This window comes from Crocodylus siamensis, chromosome 1, assembly GCF_052110815.1.
Source record: "Crocodylus siamensis isolate JL-2025a chromosome 1, ASM5211081v1, whole genome shotgun sequence".
Classification (NCBI taxonomy): domain Eukaryota; kingdom Metazoa; phylum Chordata; order Crocodylia; family Crocodylidae; genus Crocodylus; species Crocodylus siamensis.
This window is the reverse complement of record NC_143395.1, coordinates 12,967,366-12,980,050: the sequence shown is the minus strand read 5'-3', so window position 1 is coordinate 12,980,050 and position 12,685 is coordinate 12,967,366. Positions and strand designations below refer to the sequence as shown.

The 12,685-nt window shown below is 43.8% G+C and overlaps 1 pseudogene; it reads left to right on the top strand.

Annotated features, from left to right (window-relative positions):
* The first annotated feature begins 357 nt into the window (after nt 1-357).
* Nucleotides 358-12,685, top strand: part of LOC149872585 (uncharacterized) — a 36,469-nt pseudogene continuing 24,141 nt past the window's right edge.

Below are 12,685 nucleotides of genomic sequence, written 5' to 3'. Positions count from 1 at the left end.
AGGAACCGACAGACAGCATCCCCTGGGAAGCCATCCTGAGCGGGGAAAGGAGTTTAGGGGAGGTGGTTGTATTTCAAAGACACCTTAGTGTGCACATAGGAATAAACCATCCTGATGTATAGGAAAACTAGCAAATATGGCAGAAGACCAGCTTAGCTTAGCAAGGAAACTCTTCAGTGAACTAAAATAGGAAACTAAAACCAATAGGAAACTAAAAAGAAGTGGAAACTTAGGCAAATAACGAGGGAGGAGTATAAGAGTATTGCTGAGGCACGAAGGGAGGAAATCAGGAAGGCCAAAGCACAACTGGTGTTGCAGCTAGCAAGGGATTTGAAGGGTAACAAGAAGGGTTTCTCCATGTATGTCAGCTGCAAGAGGAAGATCAGGGATAGTGTAGGCCCCTTGGTAAATCCAGAAGGCAACGTAGTGACAGAGGATGCAGAAAAGGCTGAAGTACTCAATACCATTTTCAACTCAGTCTTCACAGGCAAGGTCAGCTCCCAGATTACTGCACCAGGCAGCATAGTTTGGGGAGGAGGAGAGGAGCCAACAGTGGTAAAATAACAGGTTACAGGCCATCTAGAAAAGCTGGACATGTACAAGTCCATGGGGCTTGATGTGATGAACGTGAGGGTGCTCAGAGATTTTATCACTATGATCCCAGAGCCACTGGCCATTATCTTTGAAAACTTGTGGTGATCAGGAGAGGTCCTGGACACCTTGAAAAGGGCAAATATAGTGCTTATCTTTAAGAAAGGGAAGAAGAAAGATCCAGAAAACTACAGAACAGTCAGCCTGACCTCAATCCCTGGAAAAACCATGGAGCAGATCCTCAAGAATTCATATCTAAGCACTTGGAGAAGAAGGGACTCCTATAGATGTGCAGGGAAGCTGCTTTGATGTGCTGTAAATCCAGCACATCAGAGCAGACTCTTAATTTACCCTTCTGGAGTGTGGAAGTTAATGTGCTTCAGCAGCCTCTAGCATCATGTCTATCAGCGTCCCTGCACTGAAAAATGGCAATGGGGCGCTTTAAACTAAAACTTGTTTGATGGGCTTTAGTTCAAAGCACCCCACTGCCATTTTTCAGCACAGAGATATTGATACATGTGATGCTCGGGCACTTAATTAGCGTGGCTCTCTAATTGAAGCACCCCCTTTCACCTCCCAGAGCATATCTATAAACACCCAAGGTGATTAGGAACAGCCAGTATGGATTCACCAAGGGCGAGTTATGCTTGACCAACCTCATTTCCTTTTATCATAAAATGATTGGCTCTGTGGATCGGGGATGTGATATACTTTGACTTTAGCAAGCCTTTTGACATGGTCTCCCACAACATTATTGCAAGCAAGCTAAGGGAGTACAGGTTGGATGAATGTACTGTAAGGTGGCTGGATAACTAGCTGGGTCATCAAGCTCAAAAAAGTAATAATCAATGACCTGATGTCTTGTTGCAGGTATCAAGTGGCACACCCCAGGGGTCCATTTTAGGACCAGTGTTATTCAATATCTTCATTAATAACCTGGAAGATGGGAAGGTGGACCTGGAAAGTGCACTCCAGTGCACCTACAGCAAGTTTCCACATGACACCAAGCTCGGGCAAGTAGTAGATGGCCTAGTAATAGAAGGTAATGCTAGGATTCAGAGATATCTAGGCAAATTGGGTGATTGGACTAAAGGGAATCTCATGAAATTTAATAAGGACAAGTGGAAAGTCCTGCACTTGGGACAGAACAATGTCACACACTGGTACAGGATGGGGATCAACTGGCTAAGCAGAAGCAAGTATCCTTAAATCTTTCCCACAACAGCTTCAGGAAAAACAACTTCCACTTATTCTCCACTCTCCCACCTCAGGAAGGTCAGACCTGAGGAAGACTGTCTCACATTCAAAAGCTTGTCTAATTCTATCCCAACTAGGCATATCGCCCTAAGAAATCTTTGCCTGTCATTCATTTCAGTCAGCTGTCACACACTTTGATTGCTTCATTGGCAGATTTAAGTTTGAGAAGTAAGAAATTCTCTAAACTTCTCCTCTCAGGAAACTTTTGGGCTTTTTTTTTTTTTGAGCTTGCACTTCATTTGTATGGTTTGAATTGTAGATGAATGTCAGACAAAAAGAATATCATCTTGCTCATTCCAGAGTTCATGGTTTTCAGAGTGACAGTGTAAGTTTGTGCAGTTGTTATGTATAAGGCTTAGCCTCTTCAGATTAAAGATTGTAAGTGTCTTCCATTATAAGGCTTTACTTTCCCATTCTCATAACTTTGCCTTGAAAATTCGTGGCTTGAAAATTGCTACTGTTATTCAGAAAACAAAGGAGAAAGTCTGTGCAAAGTTTGAAGAGTTTTCAGCAAACTCCTTTTCATTTATATGCCATTGAAATGTTACACTGAAAAAAAGTTATTTCTGTCTATCACTGCTTTGTCTAACACATCACCAGTTCTTTAATAGACTTTAAAATATACCATGAAGGTAAAATCTCTTTAGAAATCATGATCTGGCCACCCATGAAGAAAAATACATATAACAGAATTCACTTGGTGTGGGAATAGAAGGGATGTTACACAGAGATTTGAAAGACGAGAATAAGGAAGTTCCTTAATGAGACTTAGGGCCTTGTTATAACTTTGTAAGCTGCAAAAATGTTCATTGTCTTACTATTGGTTGGTTTAGTGAAGCAGTCACACCTTAAGGCAAAAAAACATCTCTGACTGTCCTTCATCTGCACAGCTCTCACTCACCAATGGAGACTTGGTGAGCAGGGGCAGGACTAAAAGTTTATGTAAAAAGGGGCCAAATCCTTTTTTCCCCAGAGCCCACTCTCCTCCCCACCCCATCCTCCACCCCCACCCCATGCCACCAGCAGCAGGAGCAGCAAGCTGATCGAGGCAGAGGCAGGAGGCACCATGGTCGCTGGGTGCTCTGTGACTGTGGCGCTTACTCCGCCCGACATCCCTGGGGGACAAGGCGCCAGCACTGCTGCATCCTGGCTTCCCCACTCTCTCTGACTCAGGAGGAGCCACTCCATCCTGGGATTGCGGAGAACTTCAACTTGGGCAGAATAGCTATAGAGAGTGGCAACACTTCAACAGAACAGGAGCAAAATTAGGCAGATTAAAACTAATACTGTTCAACATAACTTTAAGTGGAATAGCAAGTGCTTTAAATGACTTAAAGGGGATAATGTGCAACCAATCCAGGGTTTAAGAGCTCCAGAAGCTGCCTAAACTTACCATGTAACAGGACCCTTACTTATGGTAGCTACCCATCTTAAACTGGGATGATACCCAGAGATCCTGGTTTTCTCTGTTTAAAAATGACAAAATCTCTTATAAAAATCAGAAATTCTCTGATTAACTGCCCCCCCATCCTTGTTTCTCCATGATTATAATGACATTCCAGTACATATATAGGTATCAGTTGAACACAACATTTTACTGATATATTTAGAATTTTAAAGCAATTTGGAAGTCAAGCAGTACTTCAACCACTATAATAAAAAAAATTCTAAATACCTATACACTTAGGCATTTGATTTTAAGATTTTATCATGGAAAATCAGAGCTCCCTCTGCCCCCTTTTGCTCACCAGGATATGGGTGCAGCTGCGGCTCCTCCATTTTCATACTGCCCCTCTTCCCCTCACTGCTTTGTGGCACTGGGCAGCCTTGATATGCCAGCGCCCTGCCTATGCCATTGCCCCTGACTCCTGACCTACAGCTTCCCAGCTCTGCTGGTGCCCCTCAATCCCCAACCCCCCCCAACCCTACTGATGCCCCTCACTCCTCAACTACAGCCCCTGGGCCCTGCTGATGCTCCTCACTCCCTGCCCACAGTTTCCTGACCCCCCCAGCCCTGCTGGAGGGGGGCCCCAACTGCCAGGGCTATGGGGCAAGGGCCCAGGTCCACAGCCCCCTTCCCCCTGCAGCAATGCCCGAACCCCAGCTGCTATGTGCAGGAGGCAGCAGCTGCTGTGGTGGAGCAGTGAGGAGCTTGGTTCCCTCTCCTCCTTGGGCAGCACAACCAGGGCAGGACCTGTGGAAGGGATGGGGGGGAACAGGTGCAGGCTGCCCACTGTGGGCTCAGGGCTCCCCACCCTATGCCCTCCACAGCCCAGCGGACAGGACCCAGTGTGGCAGGGCAGGACAGGGCAGGGCAGAGCAAGGCACGGCAGGGCAGTGTGGGGCCAGGCAGGGAAGCTCATTGCCACCATTGGGAACGCCACACTGTCATGGCAAAGCACCTCCTGTCCACCCAGAAGCAGCAAGGGACACAACACTGTGCCACCTCCTCCTCTGTTGCCAGGCAGGCAGGGGGCACCTTGGCATGGCAGCGCTGAGCTCGTGGCAGTGCTTCGCTGCCCCGGTCTACCCTGCCATGCCGCATCTCACCTGTTGGGCTGCGGAAGCCCCACCATACAGCAGCAGGGTGGTGAACCCCAGCCAGAAGCGGGCAGCCCACACCCACCTCTGCTCCACACACAAATCTGGGGGGCATATGCCCCCTGTGTCTTCCCCGGGAGTGTAGCGTGCCGTTAAGTCACCTGTAGCCCCATCCTGCTCCCTGCCGCAAGCCCCATGCAGCACCCCAGCTGGGCAGCAGCCCCAGCCTCAGCCCCAGCTCGCTCCCTCTGTCCTTCACTATAAGGGCCTCAATTCTCCACACCCCTGCCACACCGCCAGAGTTACCTGTGGGAGCCGCTCCCCAGGCTGTCTGGCAGCCATGTGCAAGTGTACATGCACACATGGTGCTCCCCGCTGATTGTCCTCCTCCCACTCCCCTCCAGCCCTTTGTGGGCTGGACTTTGCCAGCCTGCAAGGGCAAACCCACCATTTCCTTCATTTTTCTCCTTTAAAGGAGAAAATCCAGGTTTTTCTCCTTAAAATGAGAACATCTGGGTTTTACCATATTTTTCCCCGGTGAGTAGAAAACCCAGATCACTGATGATAACTATAGAAATCAGATCTTCTGCACCATACAGCTCTGCCACACAGATGTGTTTTAAAAGCTGCAGCTTCTACCAGTGGCGTGAAGCCTTAAAGGACACATTCACCTAAAGATCCTCTCTTCCATTGTTTTCACCCAGACAACTGCCTTTCTGTTTATCCACAATGAATTTTATTAGTCCCTGCTTTAACTCACCCGGTATCTTGTCCCTCATTCTTTACACTTCCTCACATTTAGCTACTTATCAGCTTTAAAGTCTTTCTTCCAATCAGCATTACCAGCCATGCTTCTCACATAGCTACAAACTGGGAATACAAAATGTATTGTTTGGTATCTCTAGACAATCCTCCCCACCTACCCCTGGCTTAAAAAAATAAATAAAAGCATAGCTGTTTTTTGTTTCCTTCCTTTTAACCAATTTCACAATCCGATGAGCTTGCCTCTCACTTATCTCATGGCTCAGCACCTTAGACATAAACTCCTAATGTGGCACTCGGTCAGACATTTACTGATAATCTAACTGCTATATGTAATATCCTGTGGCCTGCTCTGGCTGTAATATCCACAAAGAATTACAAGGCAGTGAAGCATGGTATTCCTGCCCTGATACCATATTGGTTGTCTTTGGTCAAGCTGTGATTTTCCAAATCCTCCCATTAGATCCCTTCAAACAGTTTCTAAAACTTCCATTTAAGTAAAAATCAGCCAATGAACTGGCCTGTAATTTCCAGAAATAACATTTCTCCCCTTTATTAGACACCTTCTACTCCCCTGGCTTGCTGATAAACAGCTTCCCCCTCCCTGACCCTATACTTCCTTCTGTCATGCTCAGCCCTATATGCTGTCTTCTCTGCTCAAAACAGCTTCTTTCTCTTTGTGGGCCAAGTGGCTTACTGTGCCTCATCCATTCAAGTTCTCATCCCTGGAAGAACTGTCAGCCAAATTTTTCAATAGCCACTATTTTCATAAACACATTCCTTATTGACAACTTGACATGCAAGGGGCGGGTGTGGGATGTGTTTTGTCATCAGCCTCAATTTTACCAGTCATTTTTTTGCAATGCATAATTAACCTGCCAACCCACAACCGCAAAGGAATCATTTTGGCAAATTTGAGACTTAAGCAAGGTCAAAAATGTATTACTTGAAAAAGAATTACAAAATGTGAATTTTCAGTGGTAGATTAAAAGTACTGGGATTTCAAAGGACCAGAGGGGTACAGTGATTAAGGTAACGTCCACACCTTTCCTTAGTGAAAGACGGGCTGTAGGCTACAATGCAGTTACCTTAACCACACCAGCTTATGCAGCCTCAGCATCTTTGCAGGTGACTGAGTACCGTGTCCAATTCTGGCCCCCCACTACAGAAAAGATGTAGACAAATTGGAAAGACTTCAGCAGAGAGCAATGACAATGGTTAGGGGGCTGGGGCATGTGAATTATGGGAAGAGGCTGAGGGACCTAGGTTTATTAAAAAAGATGAAGAGGGAATTTAGTAGCAGCTTTCAACTACCTGAAGGACGGTTCCAAGGAGGATGGAGCTGAACCATTCTCAGTGGTGGCAGGTAACAGAACAAGGAGCAATGGTCTCAAGTTGCAACAAAGGAAGTTTGCTAGATGAATTATTGATCTGTTTCTCCTAGTTTGGTCCCATGCCCACACCAGGTCCCCTGGCTCATACACCTGTCTAGTTATCCTGAGGTCATAGTGCTCTTTTTGCTTTTGTGCAGCTGTAGTCTGATGTGTCTTAACAGCATGGCTACTTTTTTCTGTAGCTAAAATGCACCCATTTAATGGCTAGATAAGCACTAAACTTCTCTCCTAAAAATCTCAGTCTGTTTCTTAGATGACTGAGACACTGGGGATATTTATAAACCTACCTGGCAAGTAAACTCTATTTAAAAAACAAGAACAACAACAACTACTCTTGTAGATTAGAGGGAATGTAATTAAGGACTCTCCGGGGTCCAACAAGTTTCTCATTGAGAAAAGAACACATCTCACAATACCCCTTTGCCTAGTGTAACCTGACATGTTGTGCTATTTTCCTGTGAATTATATGCTGTCATTTAAACACGAGAATATAACCTCTTACTTACTACAGAGTTTTATAAATGTTAATGCACATGAACAACCTCTCTGCTTGATAAGTGGTCTAAAATTAATGTAAAATAAATCCTTGGACACAATGAGGGAGGAAGGAAGGAAGGAAGGAGAAAGGAACGAAGGAAGGAAAATAATTTTACAGGCAGCTTTCTCTTCTCTGTAGACACTGAACCCTTTTGTGCTTAATGTTGTCAGAATAAAGCAAGATAACTCTTCAAGAATAAAAAACAAAGCATTTAGTGAGAAATGTAAGAATTTGCTACAAGGCACATATCAAAATGCACACAATGAATGATGAGCTTTCCCTCATATTTTATACTTTGACTAGTCCTAAAAGAGTAAAGCTGGTTCAAGTGAAATATATTAATTAATTTCTGTTCTAAATTCAGATTTGCACAATAGATATAGTAATAGCTTGATCTACCTATGATTACTTAGTTAATTGTTATATATCTCCTTCACCTGACATCCAGCAGAAACTCCATAATGCAGTTATAAAACTACTGGCATATATGTAACTAGTTATATGTCCTAATGACATATATATAATCAGTTATAAAACTAATGGCAAATATGCAACCAGTTATATGTCCTAATGGCATATATATAATCAGTTATAAAACTAATGGCATATATGTAACCAATGTATTCAGTAAATCTCCTTAAAGAAACAATATAGAAATATTATATATTCTTTATATGTTGCAAGTGATTATTGCACATGGTATCATTCTAAAGTAAATTCCTAATTTTCACAGCCAAATTATGTAAATGCCTAGGCTGTCTGAAATATAAATCATATTGAACATATCTGAAATGTAAAATTCACAAGATACAAGTATGGGTGGGGATTTTTCAAAACACTTAAATGAGTTGGTCACCTCCCTAACTCCTTCGTGTAATTTTGAAAACGATGCCTAGGGTGGAACAAGATTTTGCAATAAAAACAATATATTCAATAAAAACAGTAGTATTCAACAAAAACATACTGAAACTTTAGACATTTGTATTGATTTTTTTCAGAATTTTCTACCATTTTCAGAACTGAGTCAATTTTTTAGATGTTCATAAATTCAGAAAGGGCAGTGTTGTCCAAATTTTTTGAAAATTTGCAAGACACAATAAAAAAGAATAAATATCTCAATGATTTTTTTCTTATTAAATCAGCTGTAATGCCACCCTTTGTCTCTAAATATACTTCATATTTTGGATAAGAAATGTATTGTATAAACCTGTGAGCACAACTATGGTCCAGTCCCATAAACAGTTAAACATAGCTACAAATTTACTCAGATAAATAGTCCCACTGCAATTTTCTATTCAAGTGAGGAAAGTGTTTGCAGAATTGAGCCTTTGGTCATGCACGTAAATAAGAAAGTAATTCTGTATTTTCTGAAACTTTTAGCTAATTAGGTTAAATATGTAACAGCTAGACAATAATACTTTCTATGCATGAAGGAACCTAAAGTAAAAAATGGCATTTTTCTGAGAATGCAGCTTCTGCAAAAATGATCCTGAATATGGAATAAGCATTGCATTTTAAGCATCCTGGAACTAATGAAGTATGACAAGCAAAAAAGTTTCATGGTTAGGACACTGTTCAAAAGATGCCTAACCTTATGGGAGACATTTGGAGAACTATGATACCAGAATGAAGGTACAAATCCCAACTGCTAAACTAGGGGGGGGAATTCTATATATTCTTTTTTGCATTGAAATAGCATTGAAATGGCACAGGTTGCAATTCTATTTCCCCTGCAGTGGGAACATGTCTACATGTAGACTGAGAATGTGCAGTAGGCTACAAAGCGGTCAGGTATGCAAGCTGCTACATATACACATGCCCATTTTGTATCTGTAGTCATGTCTAAATCACCAACGATAGCTGGCCAGAAACTCATGACAAGGGGAGTTTCAGATGCTGGAGGAGGCAGATACTCTAGCAATCTAGCCCCAGTAGCTAAAGCATTCAGCTAGAGGCCTGGGTCCTAAATTTCCATCTCTCAGAAATGGTCTGAATCAGATTTTTTTAGCACAATGTTCTAACCACTGCATCATATTCATCCCCTTTTTGGTATTCCAAGAGGGAGACAGGGTTATGTGGGGCCAGGACAAAAAAACAAAAACAAAAAACCACCAAAAAAGCCAACCTGGAGGGTGTGGGGCTCATTTGGCATGTCTACATGTGCATTTAATGCTTTGGGCTGTGTCCAGAGGAGCAGGGGTGTGGGGTCTGTGGTACCACAAACCTCTTTGTGGTGCCACAAACCACATGTGGGGAATGTGAAAATGTGCCCTGCACTGCAAAATTGCAAAGTGGGGACAAAATTGTGGGGACAAAAAATGCACTAGGAAGGAACATAAACTTGGTCCTCCAGGGAGATGCTCTGCCTGCTGGGCAGGGTGTCTCCACTCCTTCAGTTGTGCCCCAGCCCTCCAGCATGCTAGGAGGCGGGAGCAGCCAGCAAGGTAGTTTGCCCAAAGCAAGAAAATTTGTCCCCCAACTGCACTACAAATGTGTGCCACTACTATTCTTGCCGCTGCAAGTGCACACCACTCCCCATCTGGACATGACCCCAGAGTTTATTGCTCCCAGGCACACCTTTTGTATGAGCACCTGGAAGCAGTACACTCTGGAGAAATTAACTCTGGAGTTTATTGCTATTTGAACATGTGCCTGGGAGCACAATACATTGAGCCATGTTAGAGCAGCCTGGCTAGCAGAGGTCTGGAGGGTCAGCCTGCCCCCCTGGCTCAGTATGCTACAGAGGGGCTGGCTGGGGCACAATAGTGCTTCAGTGTGTCACTAGCCAGCAAGCAGTCCCTGCAGTGAAGCACCTTCATGCCCTAAACAGCCAGGTCAGTATCTACATGTGCACTGCTGTGGAGTTTTTTACTACCCTGCTGTGGGGTACACATGTGGACTAATAGGGGTACACATGCATATATTACTAATAGGGGTACACCTGTAGACACGGAGACATTTACAGTGCAGATAATTAGTCTATTGTGCAGTAAATGTCTCTGGGCACAATGAGTGGATGATACCCTGAAAGGAAGTAAGCACTGGGTTGTACCTTGGGCATCTTCACGGTACATGTATGAAATGCAAGCTGTAGTGGCTCAGCTTCAAAAGGTCTCCAGCTTGCTGGGCAAGTGCTCTAACCATTTAGCTATTAGAGTTCAAATATGGTAAGGCCCAGGGTGGATCAAGGGGGATGTATTTGCATCACCCTGTGATGGTGATGAAGCAAATGCCACACTCATACGTTGGAAACACGAGGGCCAGAAAGTCAGCAACAGGTAGAATGGTCAATGTTAATAAGACCTTGGATACCTGAAGGAGGTCCATAAGGGCATTCATAGATGATGTGGTGGGCTTGTTTGTACCACAGCTGTAGCCAGCATCATTGGAGAGGCACCAAGTTGGCATGCTTGGCTTAATCCATCCAACACCCATTCTGAAATGGACAAGAGCAGTCCAGGCCCTGCAGGACAGCTGCCATCCTAAGGGGGCAGAAGCTGGTGTTGGGGATGAAGTTCTTTAGCTGCAGTTCTTGTGCAGTATATTTCTTGCTCCACAGATGGGAGATCCATGTGGTAAGTGACATGCCATCTGCAGATTCGATCAGCTTATTGGTCTCAGTGGGGAACGGGTTCCAAGTCTTCAGATGGTAGTTTGTTTTCTGGCTTGTGGCTACAAGGCTGGAGTGCAACGAATGGTCTGGATCTTGGGCTTTGAGGCCTAGGGCCAGGGCAGCAGCTTCCCTCCTGAGGTCTTGGGAGCCTTTAGGGGCTGCAGTCGTGGCGATTCTGCCAGGTGGAACCTGGCCGGCAGCCGCAGCATGACCCTTGGTAGCCCGGCTCTACTTTTCAGCAGCGCACACTAACTGAGTGTGCATTGTACCGGGGGGGGGGGTTGTTCTGTGGGTTTTTTTGTCCCCTGGTTATCCAGGGGTCAAAAAACCATCGGGAAAAAACCCAGCACAGTGCACACTCAGGCAGCATTCCCTTGCATTACAGAAAACACCAGACTATGCAATATGTGGTGCTGCAAACATGTCTGCAGCACCGCATACCACATGACCATGCTCATCTGGATGTGCCCCATGATAATGTTAAGGCTGGAATCCACTAACTTCATGTGCATTCTCTGGCCCCATACAGATGCACAGTGCTCAGCAGGAGTATATGCAAGTGCCAGAGCAGAGGTATGAAGTGTTTGGAAACTTGCACCCCATGGGGTGCCAACAAGTAATGGATATGAACTCCTCTGCTGTTAACCTTACCCTGGACCCCTTCCAGATGCTTGACTCCTAAATACGTAATGATGTAACAATATTCAAGTGTCTGGTCACAAATCTTGACTTTTATTTCTTCCTTTGCTTGGTTATTTAGGTGGAAGGCTGGCGCCATGGTTTTAGCAAGGCTGAGCTGGAGACGCCATTTATGGAAGTAGTCAGCAAGGAATCGCCCTTTGATTCCTGTTCTATCCAGAGATTAAAACCACTTGCCTGACAGTGGCAGCAGCATTTCTAGCCAGGCAGTGCTGAGGGAGTCATTTGACTTCATGGCTCATTATAATCTACGTGAGCCCTTCTCTTGTCTTTTACCTCCTATTTCACAGCCCTGCAGATTGTTTTTTAACTCAATAGAATAACATTATATTTGGTTTTGCTTCAATCTTAAACTGAATAATATAGCCCTAGGCCCCTAGCTGATTAGTAAAGCTTCTAGTTTATTTTTAACTGAAGAAAAATATGTGTCGTCTTATATGTGAGAATGCACCAATTGCTATTACCTAAAATAGTAAGGATATTGGGTATTTTATTTAAGACAAAGAGTGGAAAAACACTTTTGTAAATACAGACATGTCTATGATCATAAAACTGTTTACGGAAATGATGTTTCTAATTTAACCAAACAACTATTTCCATCTTTGATTATAAGCTTTTGCTTATTTGTTTGTTTTGTAAATTGAGGGATGAGGACACAAACTTTCAGATGCCCATCTACATAGGCAACCATCAATCCTTCTGGATCATGGCATATGCACGGGTGCAGTTTTGCATTTTATTTTATTCTTGTTTGGCTTTGTTTTCTTGCAGTCCCTACAACTGAATAGCTCACTGTGGTGGTTCAGTGATAGAATCCTTGTCTGCCATGAGGGAGACCCAGGTTTGATTCCCAGATGTGTACCAATGCAGAAGATGTGCAGACTTAGTCTGGCCTTTGGATCCTATCTAAAGAGGGGATGGAAGGTCCACTTTTCCATATGCCTGACTAGGCATATATGTCAAAAGGTCTCTAAAGTCATTTAAAACAGCTACTCTTGATCTAGAAAGAAGTAGGGGAGATATTTTTAAGAAAGTAATTGTCTTTGTCAGGCAAGTTCTAATACTGCCCCCCCCCCCCCCCGGTTTGGCTAAAAACAACATAATGGTGATGGAAATATTATTTAATATGTGGGTCTCGTCCAACAAAAATTGCTACAGAAGGTACATGAGAAATTCATATTGTGATATGTCTTTTCAGCAAGATCAGTGTGTATTCCCTATAGGCAGGGAACCATTGTCTATAGAATAGAAATAAATATTGAGAATATTGAGAAAATGGAAGACAAAATG